The sequence below is a fragment of the Danio rerio genome, chromosome 7, assembly GCF_052040795.2.
Source record: "Danio rerio strain M-AB ecotype USA chromosome 7, GRCz13ab, whole genome shotgun sequence".
In the NCBI taxonomy this organism is placed as follows: Eukaryota; Metazoa; Chordata; class Actinopteri; order Cypriniformes; family Danionidae; genus Danio; species Danio rerio.
The window spans coordinates 77,250,388-77,274,485 of NC_141027.1; the positions used below are offsets into that span (position 1 = coordinate 77,250,388).

The 24,098-nt window shown below is 38.6% G+C and overlaps 1 long non-coding RNA gene across 1 annotated transcript in view; it reads right to left on the reverse strand.

The window, feature by feature from the left end:
* The window catches only part of LOC141375210 (uncharacterized), an 84,227-nt gene extending 60,663 nt beyond the window's left edge, over positions 1–23,564 (reverse strand). Inside the window, exon 1 of the long non-coding RNA XR_015496638.1 lies at positions 23,177–23,564. This is a non-coding gene — a long non-coding RNA (uncharacterized LOC141375210). The remainder of the gene's footprint in view (positions 1–23,176) is intronic.
* Between the last annotated feature and the right edge of the window lie 534 nt (positions 23,565–24,098).

A 24,098-nucleotide genomic window follows, 5' to 3' on the forward strand; every position in this document is an offset into this window, starting at 1 on the left:
ATGGTCTAATCTGAATCAATGATCTATGCTAAGCTAAGCTAAAAGTGCTCCCGCCAGAGATTGAGATTGGCTGAATTTATTGTAATTTAGTGTTCATGTAAATAACTTAAATTAAAAAATAAACGACCAGCATTCCTACAAACAACACTAAGGAAGTTAAATCAGAAGTTTCCTTTGTGTTTGAAAGAATGAATCAGTGAAGCGTTGATTCCTGCCAACTCTGAGGCGTTGCATAGAAATGCTGTAATGAAAAAAATGATTTTAGAAATCACTATAAACTCACAGTTTTCCAGGAACGCTCTGAAAGGCAATATTAAAACAGCCAGCGTAAAGATTGCCAAGAAATGCACAACTTTTAAAAGCTAATACTGTGAATGGGAGTTAATGTATAGCCACTGTTTCAATAGACCAAACAGTCTCGTGATACTAAACAATGGCATTGTAGGTATTTATAGTCTTGCTTCTGGGGAAAAAAAAAGAAAAAAAAAAAACGCTATTAGTCTGTGCTTTCATCCATGCCTGAAATGAAAGCCACAAATACAATTTGTACAGGTAAAATACATTGCAATGACTGTATAACAGATAAATCTTACATGTATTTATATATATGTATATATATATATATATATATATATATATATATATATATATATATATATAAAAAAAAAAATATATATATATATATATATATATATATATATATATATATATAAAATATATATATATATATATATATATATATATATATATATATATATATATATATATATAAATATATATATATATATATATAAATATATATATATATATAAATATATATATATATATAAATATATATATATATATATATATATATATATATATATAATATATATATATATATATATATATATATATATATATATATATATATATAAATATATATATATATATATATATATATATATATATATATATATATTTATATATAAATATATATATATATATATATAAATATATATATATATATATATATATATATATATATATATATATATATATATATATAAAATATATATATATATATATATATATATAAATATATATATATATATATATTTATTTGTATATATATATATATATATATATATATATATATATATATATATATGTATATAAATATATATATATATATATATATATATATATATATATATATATATATATATATAAATATATTTACATATATATACACACACACACACATATATATACATATATACATGGAATATATTCATTTTTATAAAGGAACAGTTAACCCAAGAATGTAAATTTACTCATTTAATCTCCCTCAAGCCATTCCAAACCTGTATAAGTTTCTTTCCTCTGTTAAAAATAAAAGTAGGTGTTTTGAAGAAAGCTGAAAACCAGTAACCATTGACTTCCATAGAATAAAACCAATACTATGAAAGTAAATTATCACAGGTTTTCCACATTTTTCAAAAAACCTTGTTTTGTTTTTAACAGAAGAAAGAGACTCCTAAATGTTAAGAAACAAATAAAAGATGACTGAATTTTCATTTTTGGGTGAATTATCCCTTTAAATTTGTTTTTCACTCCTGAAATATAACGCGTGTGCATGTGGCCAATAAGTTTTATGATTATTAAATGTGCAAGATGTCAGGAAAACAATAATTTATAGAATATATTCATTTATTTAAAGGGACAGTTTGGTCAAAATTGTCATTTTATCACTATTTACTCTCCCTCAAGTGGTTCCAAACCTTTATAAGTTTCATCCTTCTGTTAAAAATAAGATATTTTGAAGAAAGAGGAAAAGCGGTAAACATTGACCTCCATAATACAAAAAAAAAAATAATAATAATTAAATTAATTAATTAAAAATACTATGGAAGTAAACAGTTACAGGTTTCTGACATATTTCAAAATGTATTATTTTGTGTTTGTATTAACAGAAGAAAGAAACTCCTAAAATGTTAAGAAACAAGTAAATGATGACAAAAACATTTTTGGAGGGTGAACTACCCTTTTAAATTAGTTTTTAGTCCTGAAATATAACAAGCGTGCATATGGTCAATAGGTTGCATTAAATGTGCAAGATGCCAGGATGAAAACGCTCAACCACTCTCAAATGGTTCCAAACCTGTATGAGACTCTTTCCTCTGCAGATATATTGAAGAAAGCTGAAAACCAGTAACCATCGACTCCCAAAGTACGACAAACAAATACTATAGAAGTCAATGGTTACAGGTTTTCGACATTTTTCAGAATATCTTCTTTTGTGTTCAACACGAGAAAGAAACTCATAAATGTGAAGAAACAAGTAAATGATGACTGAATTTTCATTTTTGGGTGAACTATCCCTTTAAATTTGGTTTTCAGTCCTGAAATATAACCACCTGCTCAATATGTTGCATAACTATTAAATGTGCAAGATGGCAGGATGAAAGCGCTCAACCACAGTGGTTCCAAACCTGTATGAGTTTCTTCTGTTGAATTTAAAAACCGGTAACCATTGGCATCCATAAAATAAAAGCCATAATAAAATCCTATGGAAATCAATGGTTACAGGTATCATCATTTTTCAAAATATCTTCTTTTGTGTTTAATAGAATAACTTCATAAAAGTAAGGAAAAAAGCAAAGGGTGAATAAAAAATGACTTGTATAATAATATTTTTGAGTGAACTACCCCTTTAAATGTGTTATTTGCCAAATGCATGTAGTTGTATAACTATTAAATGTGTTTGCATAATGGAAATACCTGTAATAACAATATTAATAGTAAGGAATTATCACACATTGCATCATAAAAGCATGTGAGTGTCAGAAATATGATGTGCAGGGAAAAGCGCCTGATGGAATATTATCATTCCCAAAAGTTTCTCTCCCTCTCCGCTCGGCCTCTCTAGCCTGTGGCGCCCGAATCACCAGGGCGTTTTTTCCATCCCATTCATGGTCTCAGCTAGCAGAGCGAAAGGGAGACGAGAGGAGAAAGCTAGAGGCTACACACACACACACACACGCCTTGGAAATCAAGGTGGAAGGAGAGCATGTGACGTCCTTTGGTGCAAATTTGACCTAGGAGTCTCATTGGCCACAATCATGAGGACATGGCAGGCGTACAGTCATGGGATTGAAACTTAATCTGAACAATGACGGAGTGGGTTATTAAACAAAATGCTCCGGTTGGTTTTGGGGGAGGGGATGGGAGAGTAGTCCAGTGGTGTCTCAGATTGCATGTAAAGCACACACACACACACACACACACACACACACACACACACACACACACACACACACACAGCTAGGGATCTAATAATAAAAAAGTGGTCATGTGCATCCAGTGTTAAGTAATTAGGTCATATGATTATATATCGTCTATTATTTCTATGCAAATGTTCAGGTATTGCATCAAAATGTGCATAGAATCTTACATTTTAATAAAAGAAACTTGATCAAACTTTGCTAGGTGAGAAGAAAGCAAACAAAGAAACACAAAAAACAACAACTTTAAATTAAACAACTTTATATAAGTGAAGTTTATTCATAAACAAATTGATTTACTTATTAGTCATAAACAAAACAAACAGATTGTTCACAGCTGTTCCAGCTTTAGCTAATAGCCCCTTTCACACATACAGACCTTTCCGGAAAATTACCGGCAATTTTCCGGAAAGGTGTGTATGTGTGAACAGGCCCTTTTTGAAAATATCGGTAAATTCGTTCTGGCTGTTTTCCGGAAAGAGAAGTTGTAACATTACCGGTAATTTGCCGGAATGCTGCGCTGTGTGAATGCAGAAGGAAGATTGCCGTAATAAGCGCGTCCACGTCTAGAACGGGCTGACGTGAGACGTCTGCTTTAGCCAATCACAACAGTCAGACGCATTCACGTGCGCACGGTTTATGAGAATAAAAGCCTTTGAATATTTTTTCCAGACACATTTAGCTACTAGATGTTAGTCAGATAATGTTTCTATGTTCCTTCTTAATGCTGTGTAAATAATTATCGATAAAATGTTTATGATAATCCGTTGTTTGTTTACCTTCAAGCTTTGCGTGTGCCCGTGAGCGCCCATAGCGCCAGCACACACACATATAAAAGGGTTTCCCTATTTTTTCATTAGAGTTGTACTCAATACTGATCCATCCGAACAGTTTGTAATGTAGTCAAATGTTTACAAACACAAGCGCAGCCGTTTAGAGGTCATTTCTGGTTAATGATGTCAGAATTTACCGGCATTTTGCGATGGATGTGTGAATGCTCTTTTCCGGAAAAATTCCGTAACGTCCTCGCCTGTGTGAACAGCGTTTTTTTTAATATACCGGTAAAGTAGTTCCGGAAATTATCCGGATATTTACCGGTATCACTGTGTGAAAGGGGCTAATGACTGATTATGCTATCAGATGATCCTTAACTCACTATAAATAACCAGACTTTTTCTCATCTCAATATCTTCGTCTTGAAGAAAACCCCCCACCCAACCCTACTTTCCCTCCTTTCAAACGGGCGTCACTGTGGCCAGTGATTAGCGCTGTTGCCTCACAGCAAGAATGCCCCTGGTTTAATTCCTTTCCAAACCAGACGGCATTTCTGTGCGGAGTTTTGCTCGTTCTCCCCGTGATCGCGTGGGTTTTCCCCGGGTCCTCCGGTTTCCACAGTTCAAAATCAAGCACTCTAAACAATTAATGCAAATACATTAGCTAAACTCTGAGTACACCTTTCAGCATACATATCCGACACTTAGCTACAACAAGCAAGAAGGGGAGTCATCGAGATCTACCTGAGCTCAAACTCCCCTCCTGCCTTGCAACGGGAGGGAGCCCAGGGCTCGAGGATCTTATAAGCTCAGGGCTCTCTCCCGGGACAGCACGCCAAACTAGCTTTACTATCAATTAGGGATGTAACGGTATCAGAATTTCACGGTACGGTAATACCTCGGTATGAATGTCACGGTACGGTATTTATTAAATCATTTACAGGAAAAAACAAAACTTATGAAAACTCTCCAAAAAAGTGCCAAAAGTGTCAATGACATACAAATTAGCCATCTATCTGTAAGCTTTGAAACAGGAACTTCAATTTTAATAAAAAAAAATATTAAACCATGTAAAAAAATAAAGTTTCAATTTAGTAGTGTTGAAAACTCATCACATTCAACATTTAATCACTCACTCACTTAGATAGAGATGGGCTTTAAGGAAAATTATCATATAAATATAACCTGGTAAAAGCTGGTATCTCTGGGCATTTACAATGTCCCCTGCAACAGAAAAAACCCTCTCATTTGGGACTGAGGTTTCTGGGACAAGAGAGATATGACTTGGCCCAGGTTGACAGCAGTGGGTAACGTTGTGCATTGTCTTTCCCCCACTTGAGAGGACAAACCATGAGTAAGATAGAGATCTCATGTCTGCATCAATCTGAACAGATCTGAACAGTGTGCTGACAACACCGCTATTCAGTACGCGCGCGACAACACAGCTGATAAGAACTCGCGCGACAACACAGCTGATAAGAACTCGCGCGACAACACAGCTGATAAGAACTCGCGCGACAACACAGCTGATCAGAACTCACGCGACAACACCGCTATTCAGTACGCGCACGACAACACCGCTATTCAGTACTCGCGCGACAACACAGCTGACAAGAACTCGCGCGACAACACAGCTGACAAGAACTCGCGCGACAACACAGCTGACAAGAACTCGCGCGACAACACAGCTGATAAGAACTCGCGCGACAACACCGCTATTCAGTACGCGCGCGACAACACAGCTGACAAGAACTCGCGCGACAACACCACTATTCAGTACGCGCACGACAACACCGCTATTCAGTACTCGCGCGACAACACAGCTGACAAGAACTCGCGCGACAACACAGCTGACAAGAACTCGCGCGACAACACAGCTGATAAGAACTCGCGCGACAACACAGCTGATCAGAACTCACGCGACAACACCGCTATTCAGTACGCGCACGACAACACCGCTATTCAGTACTCGCGCGACAACACAGCTGACAAGAACTCGCGCGACAACACAGCTGACAAGAACTCGCGCGACAACACAGCTGATAAGAACTCGCGCGACAACACAGCTGACAAGAACTCGCGCGACAACACAGCTGATAAGAACTCGCGCGACAACACCGCTATTCAGTACGCGCGCGGCAACAACACCCGCTTTAGAGTTTTGCAGCTCTTTTTCATCGCCGCTTCTAACAGCACACTCCATTTCCGCATTACTGGATCTGTAGCGACACAAGACCGCAAGGGATGATGGTCAAGCATGGGCTGATGGGAATGGTAGTTTTCGCTACCTCCCGTTCGCTTCATTCGCCTGAGCAAATTTTCTCAGAAGACCTATAGTTTTACCGAGTCATGCGACTACGGTAATATTGAAAAATTAATATTGCGGTATGACGGTATCTATCATACTATCATATAATATCAATGATCTGTTACTTTATGAAAAATAAATGTATAGTTTGCATCAAACAAAAATGAAGCATTGCAGTAAGAAATATTTATTTTGTACTGCTGTTTTATATGCATGTCAATTTAATAAATAATATTTCTGCTACAAAACGAACAAAAGATTATAATAAATAATTAATTTCAAGGCTGAAAGCTGCAAAGCAGTCATCAGTAAATAAATTAAAAAATAATATACACCTCAAAAAAAGAATAGACAAAAGAAAGTAAGTAAAGTCTCACTATCACTCTTTAAAAGTTTTGGTTTCAGTTTGTGTCAATTTAAATGTTCAGTCTGAGCTGATCTTCATTTTCTGTGTTAGTGGAAAAGCAGGCGAGTCAGCCGATCCAATATATGAGCAGGCAGAGCAGGATTCTTGCGGTGACCACCGGCGCAATACCGCTGTTTGTTATGATGAGCCGCAGTTTCAGTGTAAACTTAGTAAAGGCAAGCTTCTTTGGCGATGATACAGTATTAGATTTGACTTTTAGCTGACATTTGCGCTGATTATGCAGTGAATGCAACGCAACGAGATTCGGGCACCTTCTCTGAAAAGCACGTACTCGATTGATCTCAGCTGGCAGATCTATATCCATCACGTGTCATGATCGCTCTCATCTGCGCCCTCAACTTTAGGTGGGGTTTGCAAACCTGCATGCTTTAAGTTTTTACTCTTCAGCCGTTTGTATTTCCCGTGGTCATTAAAGCTCCTTCCCTGTCATCTGACAGTGGAATACCTTGAGTGATTGACAGCTAATATGAACCAATATAGCGGCAGGGAAGAGCGATTCAGCACGTTTTTACAAAAAAATCAAAGCAGGTCGCACTACAACCATTATCTGCAGTCGCACTAATGCGCCCAAATATATTATGAGGTCGCATAGATTTATTTTCGGGCGCATATGCGACCAAAATGGTCGCAATTTCGAGCCCTGTACTATATAGAACGTACTTTTCTAACGGCCGAGTAATACGTTTAAACTCAAATGCAGTACCTACTGAATAGTAAGCAGTTTCGGACGCAGCCATCGGCTACTAGCACAGACCTATTGCTGTTACTCCGGTCGAAAAAAAAAAAAAAGCCAAATAGCCTTCTTAACACGTTCCTTGGGAACAGCAAGACATTTACACGCCACTTGAGTCACCCAGTGATAGAAATGTGGACCAAGGCTGTCTGTAGCGGCTCAATGTTACTGTCAATCCAATGCATATGAACGCAGAGTGCAAATGTGCGTCAACCTGACCTCAAGCCGTGGACCACTCAAAGGAAAGACCTGCAACAGGAGAGGCGGCTTTCTCTGTAATCTCCACTAGCTTTACTCTGCGGCTGTCATCCAATCCCACAGGTCACGGCTGGGGCAGGGCACAGGTGTCACGGGGTCTGTTGCCATGGACTCAAAGAACACATGTTTTTATATAGACAGGAGACGAGTGTGAGTGTGCACTTGTGTGTTGATGTTGTGGAAAGGGCAGCGTCATGAGAATGTTCCTGATTGAACTGGGCTTCCGTGTGTGTGCGTCTGGAAAAACGTAAAAAGCCTGAACGCAAACGTGTCAGCTCTGGTTAAAATGCTTTCTCTGTGTATGTGTGTGTGTGACTGTGTGTGCATGTGTGTGAGTGTGTGTGTGGCGGGCTGTCATTCGTTCCAAGCCGTTCCCCATGGCCACTGGCTGTTTTAAGTGACAGGCCATCAGCGCTGAGGTCACTGGGTGAAATGAGAGGTGCAACCGAGGCTGAGTGTAAGACTTCACAGAAAGCCGTACAATGATCAGAGTGCAGTGTGAGGGGAATGTGACACACTAAGACGGACTCGTATTGTGACATAAAACTAGCTTTTTACATTTTTTGAGGGGAGTAAAATGAAGAAAAGGTACTTGATGGAGAATATACTCTGTATTCCTGTCACACTTTCCAATACGGTCTCATTAGTTAACCTATTTACTAACGTGAACTAATAATGAACAATACTTGCACAGCATTTATTAATCATAGTTCAACATTTACCAATGCATTATTAACATCCAAATTCAGGCTTGTTAACATTAGATGCACTGTGAGTCACAGTAACAACTGTATTTTCATTAACTAATGTCACTGTAATAACTGTATTGTTCATTGTTTGTTCATAATACAACTAGTTGAGAAGTGTTACCTGTATTCCACATGCCAGATCCACTCTTTAACATGTTGCAACACAATGTTGAGTCAAATACTAGCCGGCAAAAACTAGCCGGCAGCTAGCTTTCTGCAACTCTCACATGGTCGCCCACTGAAGCTAAGCAGGGCTGCGCCCGGTCAGTACCTGGATGGGAGACCACATGAGAAAGCTAGGTTGCTGCCGGAAGTGGTGTTAGTGAGGCCAGCAGGTGGCGCCCAACCTGCGGTCTGTGTGGGTCCTAATGCCCCAGTATAGCAACGGGGATGCTATACTACTCAGTGAGCGCCGTCTTACGAATGAGACGTTAAACCGAAGTCCCGACTCTCTGTGGTCGTTAAAAATCCCAAGATGTCCTTCGAAAAGAGTAGGGGTTTAACCCCGGCATCCTGGCCAAATCTGCCCACTGGCCTTTGTCCATCATGGCCTCCTAACCATCCCCATATTCCAATTGGCTTCATCGCTGTCTCCTCTCCACCAATCAGCTGGTGTGTGGTGTGCGGTCTTGGCCAAAATGGCTGCCGTCGCGTCATCCAGGTGGAAGCTGCACACTGATGGTGGATGAGGAGATCCCCCCATTGTGTGTAAAGTGCTTTGAGTGCCCAGAAAAGCGCTATATAAATGTAAGGAATTATTATTATTATTATTATTATTATTAAATATGGACAAACCCAGCCACAGGGTTAAAAAGTGTCATTTTAGTTGATTTTTTTTAATTAACCCATCTTTAAGGTTTGACCATACTTGACCCAAAATTGGTTTATGACAATCCAACATTTTTAGAGTGTAGTTGGTGATGACACATTGTAAAGAAACCCTACACAAGTCGATCTGTAGTCCAAAACTGTTGTACTGGGTGTTTCGACACTGTTTAAGCCTGGTTTATACTTCTGCGTCAAGTGACTGGCATAACCCACGGCGCATGCAACACGCGTGGCTGTGCATTTATACTTCTGCGCGCCGTCTCTGTTGGTCTGCATTAACACTTCTGAAACGCTAGTTGGCAGTGAGGTGTAAATGTTCCTCTGCGTTGAGTTTCTTCACTGCTGTTTTGCTTTTCCTGAACACTTCCGGGATGTACAAGTGGCTCAAACTCGCTCATTTTGAGGCAGGATTCGGCGGACGTGCAACAACTTTAACTATGAGGTAAACACAAAACAAAACTTTCCATCCGGAGCTCCTTCACGGGACTCCACACTTGTAAACAATCGCTCCATCAGGCTCACACCATTCATGCGGCTCTCTGTCCCGCCCAGACTCGTCAGCGTTACCAAGCCGACCAATCACAGAGCTTGCGCTACGCGTCAGCGACGCCGACGGCCACAGCGAAGGGCTATGCGTCAGCGCCGCAGCATACGCCGGCGTTTGACGCTGAAGTATAAATCAGCCTTAAATTACAGCATTATATAGTTGCTAGGTGTTTCCAGTTTGTTGCAATGGCATTGTTTGATGGTTGCTAGGGTACTGAGATAAGCAGGTTATTACTGGCAAAACTGTTGCTCTATCTCTTCAAGATTGGGAGAACCAGACTGAGGGTATACTGTGAACACATGGCTTAATGAGGGACCAAACAAGGCACAGGTGAGCGTAATAAAGTAGCAAATGAGCAACTACAGAAACAAACATACAACAGGAACAATGGAAATAAAGGGAGCAAAAAACATGTAGACCTGTTAGCAACCAAATAGAATTTTCAAGTCAGGTCTAAAATCCAGCAATCAATAGTTGCCAGGTCTTCCAGTTTGTTGCAATAGAATTGTTTGTTGGTTGCTGGGGCACTAAGAGAAGCAAGGTATTATTGGCAAAACTGTTGCTTCGTCTCTCTCTGAGATTTTCACACTCATTTAATTGTCCACCAGGCAAAAACTGTATGAGAAAAGCAATGGCCCGCCTCAAAAATATATGCAGCTTGAAAAATCAACACAAATTTGTGCTGGACGCGAGTAGCAGGGATTCACTGTAACCCACAGGCACATCAATGAGCCGTCACAGTGTTGAGAACATGCAAGCACTTTTCTCAGCCCTCTCACCACAGTAATGCACGGTTATTTAAATAGAGCTGTCACACTTGGTGTGTCATGCATCAAAATGGCCCCCCGGGGAACACAGGAGAGCCTGTCTGACCTTTACCCTTGCTGCCACTCAGCCAATCAGTTAAGTGTGCCGCCTCATATGCCGCGGCGTCATGAGAGTGTTCCGATAATGTTCGATGAAGGGGAAGTCCTGACCTTACGGATGCAAAAAGCAAGATTTGTTTTTTAGTCTGCATGGTAATCAGGAGAGGAGGAACGGTAGTTGATGCATTCAACAATTAGGCTGCCAGAACGATGATGTAACAAAACAAATGTTGCTAATATTAGTCAATATATTTGTGCATGTGTTCATTTCTGATATTTACAGCATAAATGAGCATAACAAATCTTTCTTTTAAGCTAACATTTTAAAAGGAGGAGGTCCGGTGTCCTGCATTTTACCTTTAACCCTAATCAAACACACCTGAACAAGCTAATTAAGGTCTTACTAGGTATACTTGAAACACCCAGGCAGGTGTGGTGAGGCAAGTTGAAGCTAAACCCTGCAGGGCACCGGACCTCCAAGAATGAGATTGGTGACCACTGATATATATTAACCTTTTAAGGCCCAAGGTGTTTTTTTACATGTATTTTTTATTTCTCTTTGCTGTTTGGGCTTATTGGAACCTAATTATAATAAAAATCTAAGTATCATCTTTTGATATGATGTAGTTTTGGTAGAAAAATGAGGTCCATATATGTTGACTTTTGGTCTGAATTTCCATAAAACACTTTTTCCTGACTCTTTTTTAATGCATTAATAACACATACATATATTTTGAACATGTTTTGAATACCAGCGAGTATGAGAGTAAAATAAAAATAATAAAAATGTAATAAAATAATTAAATGAATGAAAAGAAAAAAATCATACAAAATTAAAATAAAATATAAAAATACAAATAAATAAAAATAAAATATTAAAATAAAATAAAATTAAGTAAATTAAAATAAATAAATACATATATTAAAAAAAATTATAATCAAATATTTAATAAGTTAACATTTGAAAAAAATAAAATAAAAACATTGAGGACGATATAAGTGTTAAAATGCAAACTTGTTTCTGCATTTTAGCCGACAAAAAAAAAAAAAAAAATGATGATGAATTGTCTTCTCTGCAAAACTTTATTTACAACATCTGTGGTCTCGGTGTTTACCTCTTTCTAATGCAAAACCAGAATATCACCAGATATCTTTTGCAAACATTTTTGGTGCCACATTAGCTTAATAAACAGCAACCTATTTTTTTTATTGTTTCCAGTCTCTTCATTTCTCTCGCTCTCTCTCTCTCTCTCTGCCCGTGGCTCGAGGGCCATATTCCTGGCTCGTTACTAGGTTTCACAGACAGTATAATTTCAGCCTGACACCGCCTCAAACGAACGGCTGTCAAGCCCTAGCGCCGCCGTGGGGGAACTCATGGGACGTCGTCTCAAAAATGTCACTTTCCCACTTGCCAGCACAAAAAAAAAAAAAAAAGTAAAAGAAAATGAAAGCGAAAAAAAAAGCAGCACAAGGCCTGGGAAGCACAGTTTAAACCATGACAGGAAAAATGGACAGCGTTTTGGGAGAAAGAAAATTGCATGTGTGTGTTTTTAAGGTGCGCTGTCCCTAAGAGCTTCACTTAAAATAATGTAGTGAAGTGCTGGTGTGAGAATGACTAGTGTTTGCTGTATTTCAGGCCTCTGTATTGTGTTTGCACAAAAACAAGTGCTGTTCACCACATTTCACTGCGTAAATGTGTTCAAATAGATGCATTTAATATCTAATGGAAATGCATTAGTGTTTAAATATACGGTTATCAAATTAAAACACTTTCACAGCAACAAGACACCATGAGCAGAAGTGTGCAGGGGGTAAAATAAGTGTAAACTTGTGCTCATAAAAACATCATAAAGCAATTTAACAGGATTAATACATATTTTATAGTATAATGCTTTTATTTAATTTTATATAACACGCAATTAAGTGTTTAAAAACAACTACAACATTACTGTAGGATTTAAGCTGAAACATTGCTGTCATCTTTTAAAATATACTTTAAAAATAAGTTTACTATAGGTAACTATTTATAGGGGGCGAGGCAGTGGTGCAGTAGGTAGCGCTGTCGCCTCACAGCAAGAAGGTCGCTGGTTAGAGACTCGGCTGGGTCAGTTGGCATTTCTGTGTGGAGTTTGCATGTTCTCCCTGTGTGGCTTTACTCTGGGTACTCCCAAGTCCCACAGTCCCAAGACATGCGGTACAGGTGAATTGGGTAGGCTAAATTGTCCGCAGTGTATGAGTGTGTGTGTGGATTATTCCCAGAGATGGGTTGCGGCTGGAAGGGCATCCGCTGTGTGAAAACGTGCTGGATAAGTTGGCGGTTCATTCCACTGTGGCGACCCAGGATTAATAAAGGGACACATAACTAACACGCTGGATTTGAGTCAATGGCTCGGTCTATTTCAGTTCCTCAATAGCAAAGCACCCTAATGCACCTTCCTACAACACTATTTTAGACTGGAACACCCATGAATCCACAAAGTGGCGCAAATGGATTTGCTAGTTAAAAAACATGGCGCAAAATGTGAAAAATAGATTTGCGCTGGTCTGAAAATAGCAACAAATGATGCCAAACATGTGTGTGAATGAGTGTTTGTGGATGTTTCCCAGAGATGGGTTGTGGATGGAAGGGCATCCGCTACGTAAAAACATACAGGATAAGTTGGCGGTTCATTCGCTGTGGCAACCCCGGAATAATAAAGGGACTAAGCCGAAAAGAAAATGAATGAATGAATGAATTTGCTAACATTTGTTAGGTGGTTTTGGATTGAGGTGCTTGTGGATGTTAAGTGAAGAACGGCAGAGGGAAACATTGCATTTGCTAAACTAACGGATTACTATAATAGCAAACATTACAACCCATGCTCATTATGGATATGTATCCAGGTCTACATTTCTGGGGAGAGCGAAATACGCATGTTATAAGTGTACGCTTTTTATAATCTCAAATGTCTCTCACGCCTGCTATTCTTACATAAACCACCAGAGGGCGCAACATACAATTTCCCTGATCTGGCCGATTAAACCACCCATCTCCTTCCTTAAACCCAACCGATAGTGTTTTCAAAAGTAATCCAAAAAACAACAAGGCTGTGTGATATCACAAAGTTGTCAGCCTGTTATTTATTTATTTCATTTTCATTAAACCTGGTTTCTGGAACCATTCTTAGCTGGACTTAAACCCCGTCATCGCGGCCAACTCCACTCTGCATCCCAAGTACGCCAACGTACACGAAGAGCAACTGCGCATACAAGCAACACAGGAAAAGCCGTCTGTATGAAAGTAGGTGGTCAGCTGGTAACACAGGAAGGAACAGAAGCCATCGGCAGCCTCATGCTGGCATGTAGTGTTCGTTTTAGAGACGAAATGCAGCCATACATACCTCAGGCTACATAATTCATGCTCTCCAGAAATGTAGACAGGGGTACGTATCCACAATGAGCCTGTGTTGCTTTTTATAAAGTGTGATTATGAAAAAAGCTGAATGATTTCGTTGTTACCATTAGAGCCTGGCTATATTCACACACTATTGCCACACAACTGTGCTTAAACCAGCCTGATCTCACGAGAAAATGTAAGTATTTGACGTTTTGCCAGTTTAGTGGCTAATTCGTACGAATTCGTACGAGTTCAGTCATACGAAATTGTACGATTTTTAAAAGGAGGCGTGGCACCTAACCCCACCCCTAAACCCAACCATCATTGGGGGATAAGCAAATCGTACTAAATTGTACAAACTAGATTGTACGAATTCATACGAATAAGCCACTAAATCGAAAAGTTACGAATTGTCGTGAGATTGTGTTGGTTTAAACCCCTTATGAATGTCATTTTTGCATAATAGGTCCGTTTTATAGACACAAAGAATAATAACCTGAACTGGATTAAAAGAGCGCAGCATTTTAGAGCAAAAAAAAAAACCTCAACTCAGTGGTTACCTTGACTTTTTCCATCTTCTCCAGCATGGTTTCAGGTGTGTGTGTGTGTTAACCCACATACCTGCATGTGTGTTTCTGGTGATGTGTTGGGGCTAGTACGCTGACTATGAAGGATCTTGAATCAGTAGAGTGTGAAATCATAGGAAAGAAAGGCCTCCCCTCCCCCTTATTCCTGCCTAAAACAGACGTCTGGGAATAATGACCTCAAACTTGCCCCAGGGGCGCGAGATGATGATGTCACCGCGAGGACAGAATTAGAAATAGGTTAACGGCAAGTGGTTAACCCTCATTGTTCCAGCAGGAAAGGCACAGTGCCTCTGGTAATCTGCCGAACGAGGCGTGCAAGTCCCAAAATGCATTCTCAACATCTGTTAGACCTCTTTCGATTAAAGTTATTCCAGTTTATTCCAGTTTAATGTGCAGAGGCATCAGTAAGTAAGCCATGTGTATCTTGATTTCCTCCAAGTGTAAAAACCGTGACTTGTTTGGTGGCCTCGTGGTGGGTTGTTTGACCAGTTTTATACCTTTAATAAGTAGTTTAAATTCAGTGTTAATAATGTTGTTTGCTTAATTCAGCAACCTGACATATTTTATGTATTGCATTCTGTATATAATCGAGCATGTTGAATGATAATCTAGTCGCTAAAGTCAAGCTGATGGCTTGATCAATGCAAAAAAGGTATATGTTAGTCACTGTGGCGCAGTGGTTAGCACGATTGCCTCACAGCCAGATGGTCAATGGCTCGAGCACTGTCTGGGTCAGTTGCAAGGTTATTGTAACGAAGGGGCTGACACAGAGGGATCCATTTGCAGTATATTTATTGAACACAGTTTAATAAAGACAAGCACACAGATGTAATGCGAGTGCGAACTCACATCAACCACAATAGTGTTACGTAGCAGGGTTGAAGGCAGGTAATCACAGAATGAGAGTTCAGGCATGGGTCTGAGGCAGGCGGCGAATAACAAGGTCGGTGATCAGGCTAGAGTTTAAGGCAGGCGGCTTGGATCAAAGACGATAATCAGGCAGAGAAACAAGGCAGGCGGCTGGCAGGACGAGGTCGAGGAACAAGGCAAGGTAAGGTAAGGTAAGGTAAGCACCAGGAAAGCAGGCAGTGTAGAGAAACACTCAGTAGTGCTAGCCGGGGCAGAACAAGACTTCGCAATGACTGAGTGTGTGTGTGCTGCTTATAAGCGCGAGCGTGGGTGACCAGGTGGAAGCGCTTCAGGTGTGCAGGCTATCAGTGTAAGTGGATGATGTAATTGCTAATAGTCCGGGAATGGTGACCTCTGCTGGCCAGCGAGGGGAATGACTGGGACTGAGTCGGTGACAGATATAATAGTTTTGGATTTTTCATTAGTTTTAGTTTCTATTTCGTTTTGACTTTTTGTTTTCAATTTCAGTTAGTTTGAATTAGTTTTAGAGGTAGATTTCTTAGTTTTTTATTAGTTTCTATATTTGTCTTTGTTTTAGTTTAGTATTTGTTAGTTGCATTGTTGCATTTTTTTTTCTAAATGAGGATATTTGTTAGGTGCAAGATTTAAAATCAACAGGATAAATATTGAATAATAAAAACTCAGTCATACATTTTTTGAAACCTGTATTCAGAGAACACATGAACACTATCACTACCATCTACCCACCCTCAAATTCAAATACAACAGCCAACAAGACAGCAGCCGCAAGTACAATATGTGTGCAAGGCTGCTTCTGAGGTTAGACACACAGTAGTGATGGGCAAGGCCAGATTAACCAATGGGCATTGGGCACAAGGGCCCGATCGCGCTTAGATTTTGCCTGCTCTTCATCACGAGGAAGACAAGTAGGAATCATTAATAATTGTGTGTATATGGAAGACTCCTAGAACTGGATTGGAGAGGTGTTATCCAAATCATGTGCATTATAAGTTTGTAGAAGTTATACATTAAAAATACCCTTAAATATAAATTTTAGTACTGCTTCAGTGAACTTGAACAAGTATATTAAAAATTCATTAATTACCCCTAGTTGTATTACTAATTTTTTTTTTCAAAGTGTGCTTTAAATGCTTTAAAAATAAGTTAAATCTTTGTAGACTAGAAAAAAATGTAGTGTATATAATTTATTTAAAAAATGTGGGCAATACATTATAAATTAATTTTATTTAACAACTATTATATGTATATATACACAACTATCTTATTTTTTAATTCAACTATGGGGTGCGGCTATAGGGGGCCTACAAGACATTGTGCCCAGGGGCCTCTGAATTATTCATTCGGGTCTGGTGATGGGAATTTCAGATTTTTAATGCGGATGTTAGGTCTCAACATTAGTAATCAGCAATAGTAATTTCAGTCAGTGAAAACATCACCATGATCTGAAAAATATCTTACAAGTTTTGCAACCCGACTGAATCATGACTCACTCATGACTCACTTATTTAAATTCCATTACGATTATCTGTTATGAAATAAACTTACGTTTTTCACCACATCCTCTCATTTAAGCCCTCGGTTTACAGAGTGAATGTGTGTATTTCCAAGAGTGTATGGATGTTTCCCAATGTTGGGTTGCAGCTGGAAGGGCATCCGCTGCGTGAAACATATGCTGGACAACTTGGCGGTTCATTCTGCTGTGACTAAGCCGAAGAGAAAATGAATGGTATGTATGGTAGTATTTTCTTTCTGCTGTCATACAGTATACATGATCAGACATATTTCATTAGCTCTAATTGGTGCGGTTTCATCTCTGATTGTTCTAGTTAGCATACAAACTCCAGAACCACAAAAAAAAAAAAAAAAAAAACAGTGCTTAGGAGAAAAGCTCCACTAATCGTCTTCATGGTTTCTCACTCATTGTTCCTCTGCTTATACTGGATCCCATACAAGCAACTCGCATTCAGTTCCAGAAAAGAGAGAATGGGGAGGAGAAATAACCGCGTATTTGGCAACTGTTTTTTTTCTTCGCCCGAGTCCACAGATATAGGCCGGCTATTGCTGAGATGTTAGAAGGATCGGACGAGAAAAAAAAAAAGCAGAGAGCTGGGCAGAAAGAGGAAGGTTTGTGTTTATCAGAGAAGCGGCAGGCCTGGCGTCGGGCCGTTGTCCATGGCTTAAAGGATGTAAATGATGGGGGCATGGTGGGCGCCTGGTCCAGTGCGGCTGGCGGACAACCAGGAGAGGTAGTGCTGAAGACACTGGGATCAGGCAGCACCCATGTGTGTGTGTGTGTGTGTGCTTAGAGAGAGTGCTTTGTAGTGAGGCCAGGCATACTGTAGGGATAGAAGACAAACACACACCTGCTCCAACACAATGTGAAACGTTGTACATCCCCACAGAATTACATGCTGCTTGAACCCAAATGATTGGGAATATTGTGCTGTATTCACATCCGTGTGAAAAAGAAGTGTGGTTTAAGTGTATTCAGTGTGCACTTGTGTTTATTGAACTGTATGTACTAGGGATGGAAAGATTAACCGATATGTATCGATACGCGGTCATGCGCGTGCACGATGCGAGTGCAACGGTTGAGCAGCAGAGGATGAATGAAATTTTGGAAGCAAATTGAGATGCATCGGTTTTTGCGAGATGCATCGGTTTTTCCAAGATACAGCTTATATTTTTAATATAGAATGTATTTTTTATTTATTAACAAGTGTTTTCAACCTGTTTTTGGCACATAATTTAATCGACCTACATAAAGTAAGCCTTAGCAACGGATTTGCGGATGTGCACACTTTCACTATAACTCAGTGTATCAGGTTTGCGGATGAAGCTAGTGGTGCGCCCTCAGAAAGCGCGAGAAGCAAAACAAACATTTTATTTGATTAATTTGACCACCTCGCAGCAAGAAGATTGCTGGTTTGTTATATTTTTATTAGCCTGTTGTTTACAGTGACAGTGATGTTTCAAAGCAGCATAACACTGCTAGTTCACCACCTTAAGCTTTGAATATTCAGTGGCACAATATATCTTTGTAAAACTTGTTTTGATAGTTGAAAAGTTAAATCACAATTCTTGTTGTGCAATGGTAATCCTTTATGTTGAAAGAGTGCAAATATATATATTTTAATATATATTGCACTTATACATTATGTTTATCTTGAAAATACTTAAATAATATGTGCTATAGGTTCTAAAATGGCCCTCTACTGTAAACTGACACTCTGGCTCTGAGAGAAAAGCCAGTTTGTAAAAAAAAGTCTTGGTTTTGCTTGGTTTATAAATAATCAAACTCATTCAATGGCACAGCATCCTCTTTCACATCATCTCATAAACTTGATCTAATTAGTTAGTGCTGAAATATCGCATCGTATCGTGATATGGGTGTGAATCGTATCGTGTTGCATCGCAATATGTCACAAATGTATCGCTAATATATCGGATCGTATTCTTTGTATCGAGATGCGTATCGGATCGGCATTATAGCTTAGATGCCCAACCCTAGTATGTACGCCTGTACAGAATATGTAAACTGTCACTGTTTCACAGGACAGTATTCAGTATATGCAGTGTTTATACAAGTCAGGTGACAGTTTAAACCCTTGAGTGAACGATCCTTTTTCCCCAGTATTGTGACGTACATGCAGCTAAAACAATGCTGAAATTAGAAAACAATGCGGGGAGGTGCATGATTTCGTCTTTGTACATCCACAGGATGTATAGCGATACTCAAACATCTGTAAACATAAAAGGAATTAAAGGATTAAAATGTTACAATGGGGCGAAGCAGTGGCGCAGTAGGTAGTGCTGTCGCCTCACAGCAAGAAGGTCGTTGGGTCGCTGGTTCGAGCCTCAGCTTAGTTGGCGTTTCTGTGTGGAGTTTGCATGTTCTCCCTGCGTTTGCGTGGGTTTTCTCCGGGTGCTCCGGTTTCCCCCACAGTCCAAAGACATGCGTCACAGGTGAATTGGTTAAGCTAAATTGTCCGTAGTGTATGAGTGTGTGTATGGATGTTTCCCAGAGATGGGTTGCAGCTGGAAGGGCATCCGCTGCGTAAAAAAAAAAAAAAAAAAAAAGTTAAAGCTGGATAAGTTAGCGGTTCATTCTGCTGTGGCGACCCCGGATTAACAAAGGGACTAAGCCGACAAGAAAATAAATGAATGAAAATGTTACAATAATTATTATTTTCTGCATAAATATAAAAACCACTGCTTCCGTGCTTTCTTTACCTCGGGGGGCTTTTTTCAGCTTATTCATAACAATCTGTATTGGTATAATGTTTTTATTAGCATTATTATTTATATTTTGTTTTAGTAAAAACAAGTTTACTAAAACAGTTTTGGAGACGTCTGAATCACGATATGAGGCATAAGAACAGGACATGTGTTTGGACAGAACCACAACAAAACTTCATTATTATTATTGTTAATTTTTTCACTTGCTTGAAACTAAAACTGAATCTAGAAATAGAAAATAACAAACAAAATTAAATATGTAGGCTAATGGATGTCTTCAGTGGAGTTTCATCATCCCCAAAAGTAAAGGAGTAATGAGAAAAAGTAAAGAAGAGAAAGTAAAGAGGAAGATTGAAGGAGGCTCATTCTTTATCCTCGCACTGCGCTGTTTTCTCGCGAGTGAAGCATTCTTCACTTACAAAGTCTGTCATGTAAAGAGCAAATGTGTCATGGCGCAATGCAACTGATTCTTAAAGGGAATGAGAGATTATACTCTGATTGGTTGAATGCACGTTATGCTCAAAACACACCCAATAACTCATTAAGAGAATAGGCACAACCCTGTTTGAGCATGCGCCGGGCCACAAACTGTATTTTTCAGTCCTTTAAATAGCAAAAGTGGATTCGGACACACCCTAGATCAGTGGTTTCAGCAAGTACCACCTTAGAAAAAAATTGTCTCTCCAAGTACCAACATAATAATAATAATATTGAAGTACAGTAGCATAGTAGACCTAATTTAGTAAAAAAAATAAAATAAATAAAAAAATAACGTGGCAGATTAATTCCTCTCATTAAGAATATTTATTATTGTCAGCCACTTTAAACGTTATAAATAGTTTAGACATTAACGCTGTACTATGCTTACAGAAAAAAATAAACAAAAAGTCAACGTTTAAATTAAAATGTGCTCTTAAAACTTAATTAAAATGGCACTGTTCTTAAAAAAATAAAAAGAAAACTGCTGTACTTAAATCTAAAGTATTAACATAGTAGTAGCCTATTCCTCAAAACCTGGAAATGTTCTGTTTACCCCATTAATATAGGCTATATTCTCATGCATAAACTTTTTGTGAAATTTTTAAATATACAAATTCGTATATATACATGCAACATGTGTCAGAAAAGCAAGTGATTAAACTACCTGTCAACATTGGGATATAAAAATACAGGATACGCCCTAACAACTGTTACAAAACTTGGAGAATACCAATAGAATACATAACAAACATTAGAACATTGTACATACAATAAAAGGTTTAGCCCACTAAAATTAATTTATTAATCAGATCGGTGTTATCAAACGAGTCAAAGGGTTAAAAGTGTGTTCGTTGTTTTACTTCCTCCGCGTTTCACTAGAAGGAAGCCTACGTACCACAGTTTGAGAACCACTGCCCTAGATCATTAAAATAGAGCCCATAGACTGATGCATTCTTAGCAACTTCTTCAGACATGTTCAGTTTTTCAGAGATGTTAGTCTTGATGTATTGGTGTTTGTAGCTCCGCCCACTTTTGGAAAGAGCTCAATCTCATTTAAATTTAAAGCGACAGTCACTACAACTCCAGAATTTGGAGTACAGCCTAAAAGGAGCAGTTTAAAAGAGTTATGCAAAAATTTGGTATATCAAGTTGAAATTAAAAAAAATAAATAAAAAAAAATAAAATAAAATTCACACGTAGTGACTTAGTTTACATATTGTATTGACCTTATTTTAAAATGCGGAAGTTCGCCTGTTTTCGCGATTGTCTTAGAACGTCCGATTCAGTCGCCTATATGGGAGAAATGACAAGGAATAATAAACAGCTGAAAACGGTCAAACTACTAACTCAACAAACAAATGTTTGCATGACTATACAGACCAAGTAGAATAATATAATAAGAAAATATCAAATTGCAACATCAAGCAGCGTAATGAGAAGTTTTTAACGTCAAAAAATGAATGGAAGTGAATGAGACCGGCTCGTCGGCGGAGAATAAGGTGGATGATAGGGTGGGTAATAACAGCATCTAAACCACAGGTGTCAAACTCAGCTCCAAAAGGGCCGCAGCTCTGCACAGTTTATTTCCAACCCTAATTAAACACACCTGATCAAACTAATTGAGTCCTTCAGGCTAGTTTGAAACCTACAGGTAAGTGTGTTGGAGCAGGGTTGGAACTAAACTGTGCAGGGCTTCGGCCCTCCAGGAATTGAGTTTGACACTCTTGATCTAAACACACATGCCATTCCCTTTGGCCATGACAACTGCGTTAAACATCATTATTTCACATTTTACACCGTTTGCAGGCGAAGTGAAAACGGGATGTCCTTATGACACATTTACAGTAAGATATTGTATTTTTGGTCTAAGTAATTGCTAATAGGTGTACTTTGGTGGACTTTTTAAAAGATGAATCAGCAGATGTCCACCTACAATTAAAGCATCAATCGTTGTGCTCTGACTGGAATCTTTTGGGCGGCAGATTAATGTAAACACAGACATCTGATACGAGGTGAAGTGTAAAACAAGCGGGCCACATGCAAAATATGCAGTGCTGGTGGCGCTCCAGGAATGTAATTGAGAGCCACAGCACTAGTCGAAACTGCCAGTTGCTAGTAAAATGAATTGCTTCTCAATCCTGTTCCTGGAAAATGATCAACACCGCTACACATTATTTATTTATTTATTTTTAGACTCCTGATTCAGATTATAAGCTTGCTTGAAGAGACTCTTGAGTGAGAAATGAATCGGCCAGATAAGGGTGACATGCAAAGTGGGTTTATTTCTTATTGTGTGTAAAATTAGCATTGTAGTTTAATAAATCTGAAAATCAAAGACATGTGTCAGTAATAACTCATTCTAATTCAAATTATATTGTGTTGGAATAAATGTGTACATTTTCTTAAATCAAAAATGTAGATTTATAATATTAATATAATATTAATTAAATCATTTTATTGTTAATGTACAGTGAAACCGATGAATCCATGGTGAGGTAAGTGACGTTATAAAGTACACTGCTGTTACATTTGAAGAAGTACCCGGCTTGTGTCCTCGAGTCCTCGGGAGTTCGTTCTTCCAAGTCTGAACTTGGCAAGTCTGAACTTCCAAGGACGCAATTAAGTGCGAACTTTGCGTACTTGGTATTGAGAAACAGCCTTTGCCGTCCTCTGAGAAAATACGGTCGCCAAGCAACGACAAACAAGGGCGAGCGCAAAAGCGCGTGGAGAATGGGGAAGGACGCAAACGACCCTCGCACTTTTAGACGCTACAAGCGGCCCATAAAGCAGTAAAAAGTAAAGAACTTCATTCATACCGATAAGATATTTGGGGAAATTATTAACTTACCTGATATTTTAAGAATTCTGGCGGGGTAAAAGTGGCCCTTCTTGTCTAGTCATCTGACCAGTTTCTATATTCCTGTCTTCTGGGTTTAATTTATCCGCAGACACACAGACAAAGTTAACACATTTGACGGCCTCGACAGCAAATTATGTCTCCTCAAAAAAAGTATATGAGAGCGTAGATTTCATTTGACACGGTCACGTCTCACAAACGTAATACATATGACCGCCGTGGCCACCGCTGAGGCGAGCATTTGCGCTCTTCAGATGACCTGCAGACTCGCGAGAAAAAGGTAAAATTTTGCTTAGTCCAGGGGTGTCCAAACTCGGTCCTGAAGGGCGAAGGTCCTGCTTGCTTCAACTGCAAAGCCATATGAGCTTGATTAGCTGGTTCAGGTGTGTTTGATTATTGGCGCTAAACTCTCCAGGACAGTGGACTGTTGGACACATGTCTAAAGTGAGGACAATTTATACTTTGTAAATCCCAGTAACAGAAACACTTTTGAAATAAATAAATAAATAAATAAAAATATCCCATGACTTACATCACTAGTATATGGCTGGCAATGCCTTCATAAACGTAAATAGTGTAACATACATTACAAATCTGCAAAATTCAATGTTATATATAAATGCACATGCTGTATATGTACTTATAAATATATTGATGTATAGTCATCATAAATGCATCATTTAAATAAGCAGAACTGAAATTAATTAGTTGTTGTACTGCTTCATCTTTATCTCGTAATTCTCATATTATTGACTTTTGTCTCACAATCTTAGATTAAAAAAAATAAATTAAAAAAAAAAACATTTGACAAGGAATCCTGTCATCCTCAGATTAAAAAAAAATTGTTTATACACTCACCGGCCACTTTATTAGGTACATCTTACAAGTACCAAGTTGGACCCACTTTCGCCTT